Source organism: Pan paniscus, chromosome X, assembly GCF_029289425.2.
Source record: "Pan paniscus chromosome X, NHGRI_mPanPan1-v2.0_pri, whole genome shotgun sequence".
In the NCBI taxonomy this organism is placed as follows: Eukaryota; Metazoa; Chordata; class Mammalia; order Primates; family Hominidae; genus Pan; species Pan paniscus.
Window position 1 is genome coordinate 144,545,889 of NC_073272.2, and position 17,063 is coordinate 144,562,951.

The following is a 17,063-nucleotide window of genomic DNA, read 5'->3' on the forward strand; positions in this document are numbered from 1 at the left end:
GAGGGCTTTACCCCTCATGAATAGATTAATGCTGTTATCACAGAAGTGGGTTTGTTTTAAAAGGGCAAATTCAGTCCCCTTTTCTCTTCATTTCTCTCACCCTCTTTGCCCTTCAGCCATGAAATGATATAGCAAGAAGGCCCTCGAGAGATGCCAGCCCCTCAATCATAGACTTCCCAGCCTCCAGAACCACATGACAATAAGTTTCTGCTAATTATAAATTACCAGTCTTAGGTATTCTGTTATAGCAGCACAAAATTAAGTAAGACAGGATAGAGAGGGACATCTGGCTTCCGAGCGGGAACCCTCACAGCCCCAGCGACAAAAGAAACATGGGTGATGTTGAGAAAGGCAAGAAGGTTTTTGTTCAGAAGTCCGCCCAGTGTCACACCATGGAAAAGGGAGGCAAAAGCGCAAGACTGGGCTAATCTGGGTGGTCTCTTTGGGCGGAAGACAGGTCAGGCCGTTGGATTCTCTTACACAGATGCCCATAAGAACAAAGCATCACCTGGGGAAAAGGATACACTGATGGAGTATTTGGAGAATCTCCAAAAGTACATTCCTGGAACAAAAATGATCTTTTCCGGCATTAAGAAGAAGACAGAAAGGGCAGAGTTCATAGCTTATCTCAAAAAAAGCTACTAATGAGTAATAATTGGCCACTTCCTTATTTATTACAAAACAGAAATGTCTCATGACTTTTCTATGTGCACCATAATTTAATAGATCTCACACACCAGAATTCAGATCATCGATGACTGACAGAATGTTTTTGCTGGGCAGTCCTGATTTAACTAAGACTGGGTTGTGGTTAAATGAATATGTTCAGTTTTTTGAATTTTAATAGTAATTACAATTCACTAAATGCTATCGCTGTTTACTCCTTCTAAAGATATGACTGGACTTCATTAGTAATGTTCAACTTTTCACAAATATGGTGAATGCCATCTTAAAACTTACTGGAGTTTGGTTTTATATTTAGAGTTATATAACTGGTTATATTAATATATTTAAATACTGGAGAAATTCCTTCATTGTCTCAAAACCACCTGTGCTTTGTGTTCATTTGCCTCTAAAGGGTAAGGGCTGAAGATAAAGTAGCAACATCTACTTTATATTTTTGGCCTCAACTAGACCAATCTAATTAGAATTCTCTGTATCTAAAATGGTTCACTTTACTTACTGAAAAGCATTTTAGTGAGATTTATATGTAATATCAAATAAAGATTATTTAACACTTCTCACATTTTATAGACGATCTATAAGAGCAGATGCTTTTAAAATAGTAGCAAGTTAAACTTCATTCTTGAATTATTTACTATCTAAGTCAGACCAAGTTATAATTTAGGATTGTCTTTAAACAGCCATTCAGAAACATAAAGCTGTAGAACTGCTGTGTATTTGTGACTGGGAATGGTGCTTTTGCCAACTTAAAAGAGTTAAAGTAGAGGAGATACACACAAATTCAAGAATAATGTGTGTTCATAAGACTTCAAATAATTAAAAACAAAATCACAGACCAAAAAAAAAAAAAAAAGAAGTAAGACAGAGTGCACAGAATTTGGTGATGTCTAAGGAAAAAAAAAAAGAGACAAAACCTGGGAACTCTTGACATGAACATCACATCACCTGGACATGATGTTTACGAACACTCAGGGTTAGGATTAGCTAAGGATCACACAGTAGGCAAAGGAACTCCAGGGTATAGAAACAGAGAGAATAACCCACTTCTTCTCCACATCAATAGGTAGTATGAACCTAATACAATCTACTACCTGGAAGCAGGGCAGCTGAAATGAAAGGAGCCCAAATTTGGACTTAGAAATCATGCACCCCATATTAAGCATCATCGTTCTGCCTTTAGCAATTTTGGTAACTTACTCCTTTTAATAGATATTAACAATTTCTAAATTGGCAAGAAGTGGCTTTTTCCTATCCCTGTAATTTCCCAAATCAAAACACCATCAAATTCTCTTTGGTTTCAATAATGTTCCTAATTTTGCAGATGTATCTTTTTTTTTTAATCAATGTAACTTTATTTTTATTTATTTTTTTTAATTAATTTATTTATTACACTTTAAGTTTTAGGGTACATGTGCACATTGTGCAGGTTAGTTACATATGTATACATGTGCCATGCTGGTATGCTGCACCTACTAACTCGTCATCTAGCATTAGGTATATCTCCCAATGCTATCCCTCCCCCCTCCCCCCACCCCACCACAGTCCCCAGGGTGTGATATTCCCCTTCCTGTGTCCATGTGATCTCATTGTTCAATTCCCACCTATGAGTGAGAATATGCGGTGTTTGGTTTTTTGTTCTTGCGATAGTTTACTGAGAATGATGATTTCCAATTTCATCCATGTCCCTACAAAGGACATGAACTCATCATTTTTTATGGCTGCATAGAATTCCATGGTGTATATGTGCCACATTTTCTTAATCCAGTCTATCGTTGTTGGACATTTGGGTTGTTTCCAAGTCTTTGCTATTGTGAATAATGCCGCAATAAACATACGTGTGCATGTGTCTTTATAGCAGCATGATTTATAGTGATTTGGGTATATACCCAGTAATGGGATGGCTGGGTCAAATGGTACTTCTAGTTCTAGATCCCTGAGGAATCGCCACACTGACTTCCACAATGGTTGAACTAGTTTACAGTCCCACCAACAGTGTAAAAGTGTTCCTATTTCTCCACATCCTCTCCAGCACCTGTTGTTTCCTGACTTTTTAATGATTGCCATTCTAACTGGTGTGAGATGGTATCTCATAGTGGTTTTGATTTGCATTTCTCTGATGGCTAATGATGATGAGCATTTTTTCATGTGTTTTTTGGCTGCATAAATGTCTTCTTTTGAGAAGTGTCTGTTCATGTCCTTTGCCCACTTTTTGATGGGGTTGTTTGTTTTTTTCTTGTAAATTTGTTTGAGTTCATTGTAGATTCTGGATATTAGCCCTTTGTCAGATGAGTAGGTTGTGAAAATCTTCTCCCATTTTGTAGGTTGCCTGTTCACTCTGATGGTACTTTCTTTTGCTGTGCAGAAGCTCTTTAGTTTAATTAGATCCCATTTGTCAATTTTGGCTTTTGTTGCCATTGCTTTTGGTGTTTTGGACATGAAGTCCTTGCCCATGCCTATGTCCTGAATGGTAATGCCTAGGTTTTCTTCTAGGGTTTTTATGGTTTTAGGTCTAACGTTTAAATCTTTAATCCATCTTGAATTGATTTTTGTATAAGGTGTAAGGAAGGGATCCAGTTTCAGCTTTCTACATATGGCTAGCCAGTTTTCCCAGCACCATTTATTAAATAGGGAATCCTTTCCCCATTGCTTGTTTTTCTCAGGTTTGTCAAAGATCAGATAGTTGTAGGTATGTGGCATTATTTCTGAGGGCTCTGTTCTGTTCCATTGATCTATATCTCTGTTTTGGTACCAGTACCATGCTGTTTTGGTTACTGTAGCCTTGTAGTATAGTTTGAAGTCAGGTAGTGTGATGCCTCCAGCTTTGTTCTTTTGGCTTAGGATTGACTTGGCGATGCAGGCTCTTTTTTGGTTCCATATGAACTTTAAAGTAGTTTTTTCCAATTCTGTGAAGAAAGTCATTGGTAGCTTGATGGGGATGGCATTGTTTTGTTTAGTTAAAGTATTTCTCATTTTTCTAGTTAAGGTGACTGAGGAGCCTGAGAGTGAGCATTTTAAATGGTTATAGTGACTTGAAAAGAAGTTAGCAGATGTTTTCTGAACAAAAGCCTGAAAGGTCTAGAAAGGTGATCTCTGGATCTATGAGACTTTATCTAGAGGGGGAAGATAATAGGAATGTTCCAAAAGAAAATTATTCCCTCAGTGCCCCTAGTGGTGATATTAGAGATTCTCTAAAAATATATGTTGAACATTATGCTTTAGATTATCATTGAAAAGGCTATACCCTTCACATATTTTAGAGTCTACCCTTCTTCTAACAAGTTAAAACTAGTTTATAAAAGATGTTCACACATTTTCATATTTAAGCATGATATTATTTAAATTTGTAATATTATACTATTGATAATATGATTTAGAAGCATAATTTAGTAAACATTGAATACTGAAGTCTAATGCAATGAGAAGTAAACAAGACTAAATTCATTTTAAATTCAATAATTTCTCATAAATACAAATTCTGTTTGTAAAGACTAAAAATATGTTTCAAGTATTGTCTTCATACCCTTTCTTTCATTCCACCTTCCTATCTCCAATCATTTTGGTCATTACTAAAGCTCTTGAGATATCATTAAAAAATAATCAAAGGATATTTAAATATTAGATATTACTCTTTCCCTTTCTGCAATAAGCAGTATTTGTGTTGAAAATATTCTTTAAATGTATTTAATTCAGAAAATCACACATACAAATCCTGGTAAGAGCCTGAAGAGTATTCAGCCCAAACAAATAATGCAATTATGTGCTCGACTGGTTACTCAAATTTTAGGACCTTGTTCATATGTAAAGAACTCTAATACTGGCAGTAATAATACAGACATGTTGTCACTTTATAAGTATATGACTTTGGTGTGTGTGTGAATGTACAATTTAGCCGTAGCAAAGATAGAATTTTGTTCAGGTATAAACTAGATGGCCTTTCAACAGGCTGTGTGGTACGCTTTAGGTTTCTTCACAATATTATAACTTGCTCTGGGCATAGGTTGATTGTACTTCTCTAACCATTTGAAGTTAGTTGTGACTTGCTTTGGCCTGCGCAATGTGAACAAAAGTGAAACACTTCATTTCTGGGCACCAATGGAAGTTTTGAGAGCCTTTACACTCAGTGTTTCTCTGTGCCACAGCATTCAGTAACATTCTAGATGATGGCAATTTGAGCAGCCTGGGGTTTAGAGGGAGGATAACGTTGGAGCAGAGCCCAGAGCAAACGCAAGCAACTGTGTTGGTTTAAGTCACTAAGATTTGAAGGTCATATGTTCCTGCAGCACACCCTAGTTCACCTGAATACCACAGGTTTTTTCTTGAGACTCTATAACTCCATATTATTTGGAGCTTTGTATTCAGAGTCTGAAATACAGTTAAAAAAAATTACTGCTCAAAAAACATCTGTCACTACCAGATAGCTGGGAAAACTATGTCAATCAATGCCTGTTAAATGATCAAATCTCTGAATCCTATCTTCTAAGTCCTTGAAAATATCTAAGTCAGTTATCAATTTGTGTACCTTTCTCAACCTGACAGTATCCAGTGAGAGACTGGAAATAATTGTAGTTCAAGATTTTCTTTTTCAGTTCTGTCTTTTGACTGAGATGATAGAAAACATAAATTTCTTTTATTCCACCACTGTCCAAGCCTTGAAATCAAAGGATTACACAGCGTCTGGATTAAACTGTCAGCTTGTACAAGTTTGAGCTAAGAAAAGGAAAAGTGTTGTTCAGTGTCTAAAACATTGTAGTACTCTAAATATAGAGTCATGGTGATACTTGAAACTTGTGAGGGAATGTGAAGAAAAGAAAATATAAACATAAATCACAAAATCTACTAGCAACATGAATGTACAAGTAATATTTGACAGAGGAGTAATCAAGATGGTGATAACCAGCCCTAATCAAATCAATAGTAGATGCATGAGAAGAATGTGAAATGCCTACACAATCATTTCCAGCAATTTAGGGGTGCTAAATGATGGTAAGCAATGTGACAAGGCACTTTAAGTATTTGATATGGTTTGGCTGTGTCCCAACCCAAATCTCAACTTGAATTGTATCTCCCAGAATTCCCATGTGTTGTGGGAGGGACCCGGGGGGAGGTAATCGAATCATGAGGGCCAGTATTTCCTGTGCTATTCTCGTGAGAGTGAATAAGTCTCACTATATCTGATGGGTTTATCGGGGGTTTCTGCTCTCACTTTTTTCTCATTTTTCTCTTGCTGCCCATGTAAGAAGTGCCTTTCACCTCCCACCATGATCCTGAGGCCTCCCCAGCTATGTGAAATTGTAGGTCCAATTAAACCTCTTTTTCTTCCCAGTCTGGGGTATGTCTTTATCAGCAGTGTGAAAACAAACTAATACAGTATTTAATCAAGACATAGAACAAGATCATGGTAATATATCTACCAGAGGGCAATATTGATACTTTCATATTAAAAATGACTACAGCAGCATTTCCCCCAAATAATTCTGCAAAATTCTTCTTTTGGGAGTTATTAATGGGTGCACCACAAAAATGTATTCTATGTAATGTATTCTTACATTAAAGATTCATGGCACATATTTAATATGGTAAAGATTCTGTGAAGGCCTGACATAATAAAACCTATTTAATCTAGTGTAATCTGGCATTTCCCAAACTTTTTTGAGAATGGAATACTATTTTGAGAGAAAGGAAGCAGCACTGTCTTTATTTTAGTGTGGGGACTTTTTTGTATCTTTTTTTAATTGAGTCTTACATTTTTCCCTGTTGTCATTTTCTGATGTTCACCACACCCCATGTAACCTGTGTTAACAACCTTATATGTAGATATGTTTATCACTTCATATTTGGTTGAAGGCTCATACAGTTCTATACATACGACATATAGATACAAGAGGGGTTTTATCCCCCTATTACTTGTTCCACAACATGAGATCATGTTTTACATACCTTACTTTAATATTTTATTCACACAACAATACGCATAGAAATCCCCTCCAATTCAGGTGATATAAGTCTAATTGATACTTTTTAAATAACTGCATAATATTCCATCCTGTGAAAAAAACTGTGATTGTTTAAGCCACTCCCATATTTCCCACATCAAGAAGCAGTATCCTGTGCCGAGATGCTCCATGTCTTCCCTAATTACCCCTTTTTCAATTACATGATTACTTTAGTATATTTGTATATTCTTCACATTTTCTAGTATTCCTACCATACTACCACCACCACAACCACAAGTGATCTTTGGAAGACATTTATTTCCTCCTTTCCCCATCCCCAGATTCTAGGTTTTGTGAAGATAGCTTAGTACTTATTCAAATTTTCTCTGTATTAAGTTTATTCTGAGAGCCCTTATTTTCACTTTAACCCTTAAGGCATATGTTGCAAACTTTCTAACCTATTACATTAAGATAATGATAAGGATAGTGATAAAGATAGAGCTGGAAATATACAGATAGAGATAGAGATAGAGATAGAGACAGAGGTAGAGATGAATATAGATAGCTATAAAATTTTGCTCACCACAGTTTTTCTCATCTTCCTTCCTTTTATATTAAAGTTTCTCTTTTGGTTCATTTAGTGTTTGATTATTTTATTTTTTTCTCTCAAGTGTATTACTCATATGAGGTTCATGGACAATATAGTCTCTAAATTCCCAAACATTTCCAAATATCTGCTGTATCTTGACATATCACTGATATCTTGGCTGAGGGATAATCCTTGGGTTATGATCAGGCTTATTTATAACATTTGAGGGCCCCAGAACAATGACAAAACTAGAATTCAACATATCATATGCCTAAATATCTAAAAATTACACATACATATATCAGAATGTCAAATTGTATGTCAACTAAAAAATAAACTAAAAGTTATAAACCAAGTTAATAAATCATTAAACATGTTATAGTATCCTACCTTGATAAGCATGCCTTTATAACAACTGACAGTCTAGGTTCTAATCAATTATTTGGCTATAGTTCTATATCGGAAAGTGGTAGTACAGAAAGGGCCAATTTCTGGCTCGTGACCATTGGCTCCAGGTGAGCACAGCCCCGTGACTCATTAAATTCATTGCTCTATGAGGAGGGGAATAGCCAGAAAATGGTCAGAGTGTTTCACTCTAATAATCACAAATTGGGGCAAGAAGCCCTTTTTCTTTGTTGTAAGAGTGATATTTGTTGTGGTGCTTTTTGTCAGTGGTCTGTAGATTCTATTCAAGAGCTTACAGCTTCAGTGTTGCAAATGAGAAATAAAATTCAAATTTGATATTTTTTTCTTTCTAGGTAATTTATTATTTCTGCATTAATGTTTCTAAGAGTTTCTGTTTATCCTTGGAAAGTTTAGCAAACAGCCCACGTAACCTATTTTTGCATGGCCTGGAAGAAGGTGTATGATAAGTGGAATCACTGGCTTTGTGATTTGTAAAGAGCTTCTAGTAAGAAATTACTTCCTTCCTGATGGGAGAGTAGATGGAGTACTTTCTGCCATTAACACAGGCTAAGTGAGGCCAAAGGGTAGCTTCAAAAGAATAATTCAGAGAGATCATGGGTGCTTGCAAGAAAATGAGATGTCTCTCACTTCCCATATGAGGCTGCAATTTCTCCCTGGTAATGCCATGAGACAGGAGGATATTGAGAGCTCTTGAGAGCCCTTAAGACATTTGAGGCATAAAATAGCTTTGAAATATATATCCTCTTGTGGTCTAGTTAGTTCTAAAGGTAGGAGTTCTGCTGAAATTGTCTATACCAGCAAGGCCAAAAGAGGTTATAGAGAGCTATGCCTTGGAAGAACATGGGTAAAACCCTCAGTCTTAGTTTTATGGACTTGGAGGACTTATAAGAGAGCCTAAGCACAAAGGGTGGAAGTTGTAGGACTACATAGAGAGATGCCATGCAAATAAGGTGCCGCCCTACCTGGAGAGACTGAAGGAAGACACAACTGCTCCTTCCTGTGATAGTCTTCAGTATTAGAAGGGGGCCAAGATGAAGCAAAACAGTGCCTCAAGAAAGCCACACACTTCATATATGGTAAAACCACACAGCAGAAGATGCTACCAAGTTGGACAAAATGGGATCACCAGCCACAGTAGGTGACCAATAAATGATGTAAGAAGAACTCTGTGTACTATTTCCCTCTCCCTTCCCCAGCACAAAAGGAACTCCTTTAAGAAAAGAAAGTAAAATAATCTCAGAACAGTCGACTTGGACTCTTCCCCACCCTTTACCACTCATACTGGCCTCCAAGCAGCCAGGTAAGAGCTCTAGTCTGCACTAGAGCAAGAGACAGTATAAATTTTTGAATTTTTTTACATTCAATTTAACTAAATTTGATAGCTGAAAATAGCCACAAAGGAATGAAATCTGCTAAAGATGTTGCTAAGGGACAGGATGGAAGATTGAGAGAGCATGGTTAAAAGTAGGAGATTTCTTAAAGAACTACAAGTAGAACTACCATTTGATTCAGCAATCCCTCTACTGGGTATCTATCCAAAAGAAAAGTCATTATATCAAAGAGACACCTGCACACACATGTTTATAGCAGCGCAATTCTCAATAGCAAAGATGGAACCTAAGTGCCCATCGACCAACGAGTGAATAAAGAAAATGTGGTATATACACACTATGTGTATATATAAAACAAAAAAGTGGTGTATATATATATGTATATATATGTATATATATGTGTATATATATGTATATATGTATATATATGTGTATATATATATGTATATATGTATATATATGTGTATATATGTATATATGTGTGTATATATGTATATATGTATATATATGTGTGTATATATATGCATATATGTGTATATATATGTGTGTGTATATATATATATATACTACTCAGCCATAAAAAGGAATAAAATAATATATTTTTCAGCAACTTGGATGGAGCTGGAAGCCATTATTCGAAAGTGAAGTAACTCAGGAATGCAAAACCAAATATCATATGTTCTCATTTGTAAGTTGGAGTTAAGCTATGAGGATGCAAAAGCATAAGAATCATATAGTGGACTTTGAGGACTCGAAGGAGAAGAATGGGTGGGGCAGTGATGGATAAAAGACAACATATTGGGTACAGTGTACACTTCTCCAGTTATGGGTGCACCAAAATCCCAGAAATCACCACTAAAGAACTTACATGTAACCAAAAACCACTCGTACCCCAAAACTATTGAAATATAAAATCAAATAAAGAAGTGCTTGGAAAAATAAACGTTGCATCACGTTTATATTTGTTAGAGCATCTCCTACCATTGGCAAAGATATAGTGATGGTTCTACCTTGAAGCCTTTTTTGATGCAAGTAAAACATTGTGTCTTGAATTATCATTATTTAAGTATTCCTCTTATCCTTTATGAATGGAAGTCCTCAGCTGTCAACATGTATATTTGATTATATTTGTGTTTTCCATTGTGATTAACAGAGCATTAAAATAACAGCTATTCTCATATAAGGATATGGTGGAATGCGCAGATTTTTGAATCAGAAAGACCTGGGTTCAAATCCTGTTTTGCCATTTACTAGTTGTGCAGACTTGCCCAATTTACAAAATATAGCCTACACGTAATAAAAGTCTTATCGTTTTGTGAGGATTTAATAAGATACTATATTTTAAATGTTTAGTATGATGCTGGTCACACAGTGGGTACTTAGAAAACATTAACATTCCTTTGTCCCTTCCCTTCCCTGTGCTATTTACCTAGCTAAATTATTTGTTCTGGCATTCAGAGATAGGTTCACAATGAAGTGCATGAAGCTTATCCCTCAGGGCCCCTCACTTTTCTGGGTCATTTGAAATAATACTTTTAACCCTTATTTCTCATTTGGACACCCAAATTGTATGAACTTTAGGCCCACTAAACCTGGATCAGCCTATTATGGCATTTAAAGTTTTTTCTTTGGTCAAAGCTTGATAACTCAGGAAAACTGGAAGAAGCTTCAGTAGAATGTTAAGAGGAATAATATGCAAATTAAAAAGAAAATACCTGTCCATTAAACCAGTAATTTTTATTATTAATTAAAGCCTAAGTACTAGTGTAATTTAAAGTATTATAAATGCAATGCAAACATACAAAGCACATCAGGTTTAAGTTGTAGCCCAATTAGACAGTGAAGCGATATCAGAACTAGAAGAACCCAAGAGATCATCTAGGCCAGGAAAATGAACTCTTCTGACTTTCTGTAAGAAGAGAAGAGAATTAGCTTCTGGACATATTAGGTTTATATAAGATTTGGAAATACATAACCTTGAAAAACCCCCTTTCCCTTCTCAGAGTCTCAGTTTTTCTATCAATAAAATGAGAAGATTGGACTAGATGATTCTAAAGGGCCTTACAGTTCTGACATTATAAGTATAATTGACAAACAATATTATATGATTGTATGAATTAATCAACACCAATATACTTCATTATTTCATCCTATGACTTAAGCCAGTTTGGGAACTGTTTATACTTCCTCCTCTCTACTCAAAAGTACGAGTGTCAGTAAACAGTGAAACAGACTAATTAAATAAAAGAAAGGAGTAAAAGAAACAATGGGCATCAATGTCTACCAAGAGAAGAAGAATTAAATCAACCGTGGTTATTTTTCTAACATATTTATTAATTACAAGCTTAGTTTTCCCATTGTTTCTCAGTTAGACTAAACATCCTCAATTAAATGCTAGAATTCCCTTTAACACAGTCACTTAATCTCCCACAATGATATTGTCTGTCACTGTGACTGAGCAACAGCTTCAAAACACAATTTTAATTTTTGGCTTCTGTGAATTTTAAAAGTTCAATGTACAGTGGCTTAACACACCATGAGATTCTACTCTAAAGCTCTGGATGCCAAAATAAGCAGCCACCTGCTTCTTCTCTGATACACAGAAATTTAAGAACTTGGGAAATATTCACTATCTCAAGTCTCTCCTTTAAGTAGGCTTTATAAAACTATTTGAAAAGTTTTTAAAATTCATTTATGTGGACAGAAGGATGGATACATAAGTAGATATGTGATAAATCAAGTATAATAACATTTTAATGTTAGAACCTAGGTGGTGGAAATATAGGTGTTGATTGTAAAATTTTTTCAACTTTGTTATATGTTAAAAATTTTAATAGTATAAAAATTTTATATATCTCTTTGTATGCATATCTCTTCATACAAAGTTTGTAAACTTCAAATAACTTGAAAATCGCTAAAAATCAAATCATCTGACAAGTAGTTACTCTGCACCTAATTTAGCCAGACATTGTTCTAGGTCCTGGGGATACAGTGATGAACAAAATAGACAAGGCTCCTTTTTCTGGGAGCTTAGTGGACTCTGATAGTGAATTTTAAAATGTATACAAATAAATAAGATCATTTCAGAGATAAATGTAGGAAGATTTTTTGTAAGTAACAACATAATATAATAGAATAACAGATAAGGGGGATGCAACTTTACGAAGTACTAAAGCTAAGACAATGAGAGAAAAGCAAGGCTACTAAGATTTTTAGGGAACATAATTCCTAGAAAAGCATGTAGGAAGTGCAAATACCTAAGGTAGAAAGTAGCTTGGTATGTTGGAGAAACAGAAGGAAGGCCAGCATGGAAGAAAAAATACATATACATACACCTTTATATATACATATGTGTGTATATATATACACGCACATATACATATATATGCATGAAGAGAAAGGAGAAAGTGTGTGCGCCAGTGAGCATGAGAGAAAGGGTGCCCCTTACAGAATTTGCTCTGGATTTTATATAGGGGGTGAGGATGATACCCTATATTTTTGTTTAAGGAGATGGATGAATGTAATGCTAATTGTTGAAATGGGTAAAAATAGGAGAGGAGTTGTTATGAGGTGAGGCTGAAAGGGCAGGGATTCAATTCTCTTTCTGCCATGTTAAGTTTAAGAAAGCTCTCCAAATGGCATGTAGGTAGCTGAAAATATGTCTGGAACTTGAGAAGAATTCAAGCTAAAATACGAATTCACAGAATTGTAAAGATATAGATAGAATGTAGTCATGGGACTGAAGAATGTGAGTACAGTTAGAGGGGGAAACCGGGCCAAGAATGAAGCCCTGAGCACTCCAACACTTAAAAATTGGGAAGAAGAGGCCAGGCGCAGTGGCTCATGCCTGTAATCCCAGCACTTTGAGAGGCCAAGGTGGGCAGATCACGAGGTCAGGAGATCGAGACCATCCTGACCAATATGATGAAACCCCATCTCTACTAAAAATACAAAAATTAGCCAGGCATGGTGGCATGCACCTGTAGTCCCAGCTATTCGGGAGGCTGAGGCAGGAGAATCTCTTGAACCCGGGAGACGGAGGTCGCAGTAAGCTGAGATTGCGCTATTGCACTCCAGCCTGGTGACAGAGTGACACTCCGTCTCAAAAAAAAGAAAAAAAAAGAAAAAAAAAGTTAGGAAGAAGAGGAAAGGCATATACAGGATACTGACAAACAGTAGCCAATGAAGCAGGGGTGTGAGCTGGATAGGCTGGTGACGCTAAAGCCCAGAAGAGAAGAGTATTTCAGAGGGCTTAGCTCACTTCGTTAACTATGCTTAGAGGTTGAATGAGTTGAGAATGGAGCATTAACCACTGGATTTAGCGCCATGGAGGTTGTCAGTAACTCTGACCAGAGCAGTTTCTGTGGAATGGAGGGGACACAAGCCTAAATGAGCGTGAATTTGAGATAACAGTTAATATGGAAGCAAATACAAACATGTTGAGTTTTTATGTGTAGGAAAGAGAGGATTTAGAAGCAAGGGATGAAGGAAAATTAATTTAAGAATCAGAGCTATTGGGACTTTTTTGCTGCTGAGAATAATTCTGCAGAGAATGAGACACTGATAATGCAGGAGAGAAAGGAGTTGGTTGAGAAACTGCAGTTCTGAAACATGCAAGAAGGGATGGGATACAAGGTAAACATGGAGAAGAGAACCTTTAATAGGGATGATGGTGTTTCTTTCTTCTATTATATTGGACAGAAGATGGAGAATGGGTGTAGAGACAAGTTGCCTGTGCGATTAAGTGATGAGAAGATGCAGGAGTTCCTATTTGGATGTTTTTATTTACTCATATAATATTTAAAATAAATGTAATCGTTACGAAAGATCAAACTCCTAATGCTTATTAGGCACGTGAGAAATGAAATGGTTATAGGGGTAAATTTCAGATATGCTAGATCCAGACTACATGAAATTTTATTTATGGAAAGTACTATAGTGTCTATGCCTCTTTCCACTGGATGCTATTTTTGTAGATCAGATTCCAATCTAGATATCATGCACCCCACAAAAAAGAAGAGGAATATAACCTCCCTGCCACTCTCCCACCAATCGCCTCAGCAAGGAGAAATCACTAGCAGAGGGAGCATTCAAGAAGCAGAAATCTGCAGACCTATGCAAATAGAAAGATGAGCCATTTTCTGGAAAACAAGAAGGCATCTTGCTAATCCAATTTAGAGGAAAAAAAAATCTTAGAATCAATCGAGGAAGAGTTGTTATTTACAAATCTGTACTTTAAATAATTCCAGGCCTGGCATGTTGGCTTATGACTGTAATCCCAACACTTTGGGAGGCCGAGGCGGGTGGATCACCTGAGATCAGGAGTTCCAGACCAGTCTGGCCAACATAGTGAAACCCCATCTCTACGAAAAATACAAAAAAAAAAAAAAAATTAGCCAGGTGTCGTGGCAGGCACCTGTAATCCCAGCTACTTGGGAGGCTGAGGCAGGAGAGTCATTTGAACCTGGGAGGGGGAGGTCGCAGTAAGCCGAGATCGTGCCATTGTACTCCAATCTCGGCAACAAGAACAAAACTCCGTCTCAAATAAATAAATAAATAAATAATTCCAGATGTAAAGAGACCAATAATTATTTGTAATTATTAATAATCAATATCTTGCTACAAGAAAGAAATCCATTCCAGGATGGACATTAAGACTCCAAAATGTGGGATTCAAAATGATGATATGCAGGACCTGCATGAAGAAGAAAGAAAGACTTAAAAAAAAAAACAAAGGGAGCCATTTGTTCTTCAGGGTTTCAGCACTTCTTGTCGAATGGGAGTAAGAAACTAATATAGGAACACTGTTTTTTCCTCAATCATTGTATTATGTTTATAAATCCCAAGTTAAAGAGGCCCTTCAAAATTCCTGTTACATACATATCTGGACTCGTAATATGTTAACTGACAATTATATTCCAGGCTGGGGACTTGATTATCAAGGTCATGTAAGCAGTGCCTCTCGTAAAATGATGTTATAATGGCATTTACTCCATTATGGATGTGCGACACATGACAAACATATCAGCAATTTGAAACCTATGTGTGGATCAGTTTCCAGATCTGTGAAAAGATGGAGTTAGAGAAAGTGAACTTTATGGTCTAGACGAGGTCTAACAATGTACTAGTCTAAGCATTGATAACTACTTTACAATGTTTATCAGTACTGTTTACCTTAGAGTTTAAATCATATGTTCTTCAGTGATTTTCAGTAACCATTTATCAATCTTAAATCTGTATTTAGTCCTTTCTTCTGATATTATCATTTTCTTTTTAGAGAATATACATTCAAATGAAGATGGATATTGGTCTGCTTGCTTTTGTTTTTCTAAAAAGACTTCCCAGTACTTGTCCTCTTAGATGCCCTCAGCACTCTTCTGTGAAGTAGATAAAGGCAGGATCTGTAATGAACTAATCATAAGAGAGTAATGGCCAAATATTAATTCCTTGTTTCTTCAGCCAAAAATGCTTTTTACATCACTCTAATATGATGACTCAACCACTTCTAGCTTGTGCAACCAGAACCCATGTATTGAACACAAAAGCTTATGCTGAAGCCCATAATTGCTTTAGAAGTTGAGCAAAGTAGCTTCTTAAAATCTATTAGTCTGGAGATGTGACTTTTAGCAAGTGTAGACTAAATATTGAAGTGGTAAAAAATGTTCACTTCAAACAAAACTGAAAGTCTTTAAAAATAACTGTTGTGCACAAAACAGACACATAGAATGGGATCATCAAATCTGTTTCCATCTGATCCTTATTCTTTCTTGCATAAAATATATGCTAAGTAGGGTATAGACATCCAGGTTACCATAGTGAAAAGAACATGTGTTTATTAATCGGCTTTAGCCATTTGCTAGCTGGCAGTCATTGGGCAAATTGCAATTCAATTTCCTTACCTGTAAAAAAGAGATTTTGTTATAAAGTCAAACGAGACTTGATATATAAAGGTCCTAGCACAGGACCTGCCGTTAAGAAGATACTCAATAAATAGCTTTTGTTACCACTATTTTAGTATATTACTTGCTTATGGATACCATCACGATGGTATGCTAGCAGCTTCTTATCTCCCTGGCTGTACAGGTGATGTGTATATGTGTAAGCCTGCCTGCTCATGTGTACATGTGTATGCATAAGGAGAGCTCAATTTTAAATATAGAGAATTTTAAATAAATCCTTCAGAGGAAGCACATTGTCTGTGTTAAAATCATAAAAGGATTGCAAAAGAGAACACAGAAACATGACAGACAAACAGTTATTGGTCTCCAGATGAGGATCTGAACGGACACCCCAGATTCCACCTTTAAAAGTCCATCTCTTAAAAGATACACAGTGAAATCCTCATTGACTTCAGAAAATCTGTCATTTCCTTCTGGCTTTAATAATTGCATTAAATGTAAACTGCAACGAGGCAAGGTATTATCATTTCTTATTTTCTACTGCCCCCTGGAGTCAAAGGCAAAAACAACATGAAATTTGACTTTTCTGGAATAACTCAGTGGGGATCATTCAAAAGTGAGAATGCACTATGACACTCCACAATATTTTACCCTTGGGTCAAAGATACATATGAATCACATGCTTCATATGTACAAACTACAGTAAATAGAAACTGACATCAAATGCAATAACAAGGGAAATCCTAAACTCCAGAGTGGTGCATTTTTAAAACTTTATTAAATGGTTTCTTAAATTGTGGACGAAGGCTTCAATCGGTGATCACATTGATGTAAAATAATGGTGCAGCATTTAACTTAGAAAGATAACAGAAAAAATGTGGAATATCTTTAATAAAATATAAAATGAAATCATGATGGGAAAATCACCTATAAATAAGCAAGGTCCACTGCACAATGTGAGAATCAAGCAAAGAAAGAACACAAATTAGAAGCAATTATAACTAACAAGCAAATTGATAACCAAGTGCATATAAGCAAGCCTTCAATGATTTTTTAAGTCAGAAAATAAAATTAACTACTATATAACAAGACATTCATTTGGAAATCATGTCTTTGAAATATCCCCTTAACTGCCCCTCAATTATGTCCTCAGTGTTAATCACTTACTTTGAAACACTTCTGAGACTTCATTTTACTCTCT

General features: G+C 36.0%; 1 pseudogene; it reads left to right on the forward strand.

Annotated features, from left to right (window-relative positions):
• Positions 1 to 332: 332 nt before the first annotated feature.
• LOC106634331 (cytochrome c-like) lies at positions 333 to 645 on the forward strand (annotated as a pseudogene).
• Positions 646 to 17,063: the final 16,418 nt, after the last annotated feature.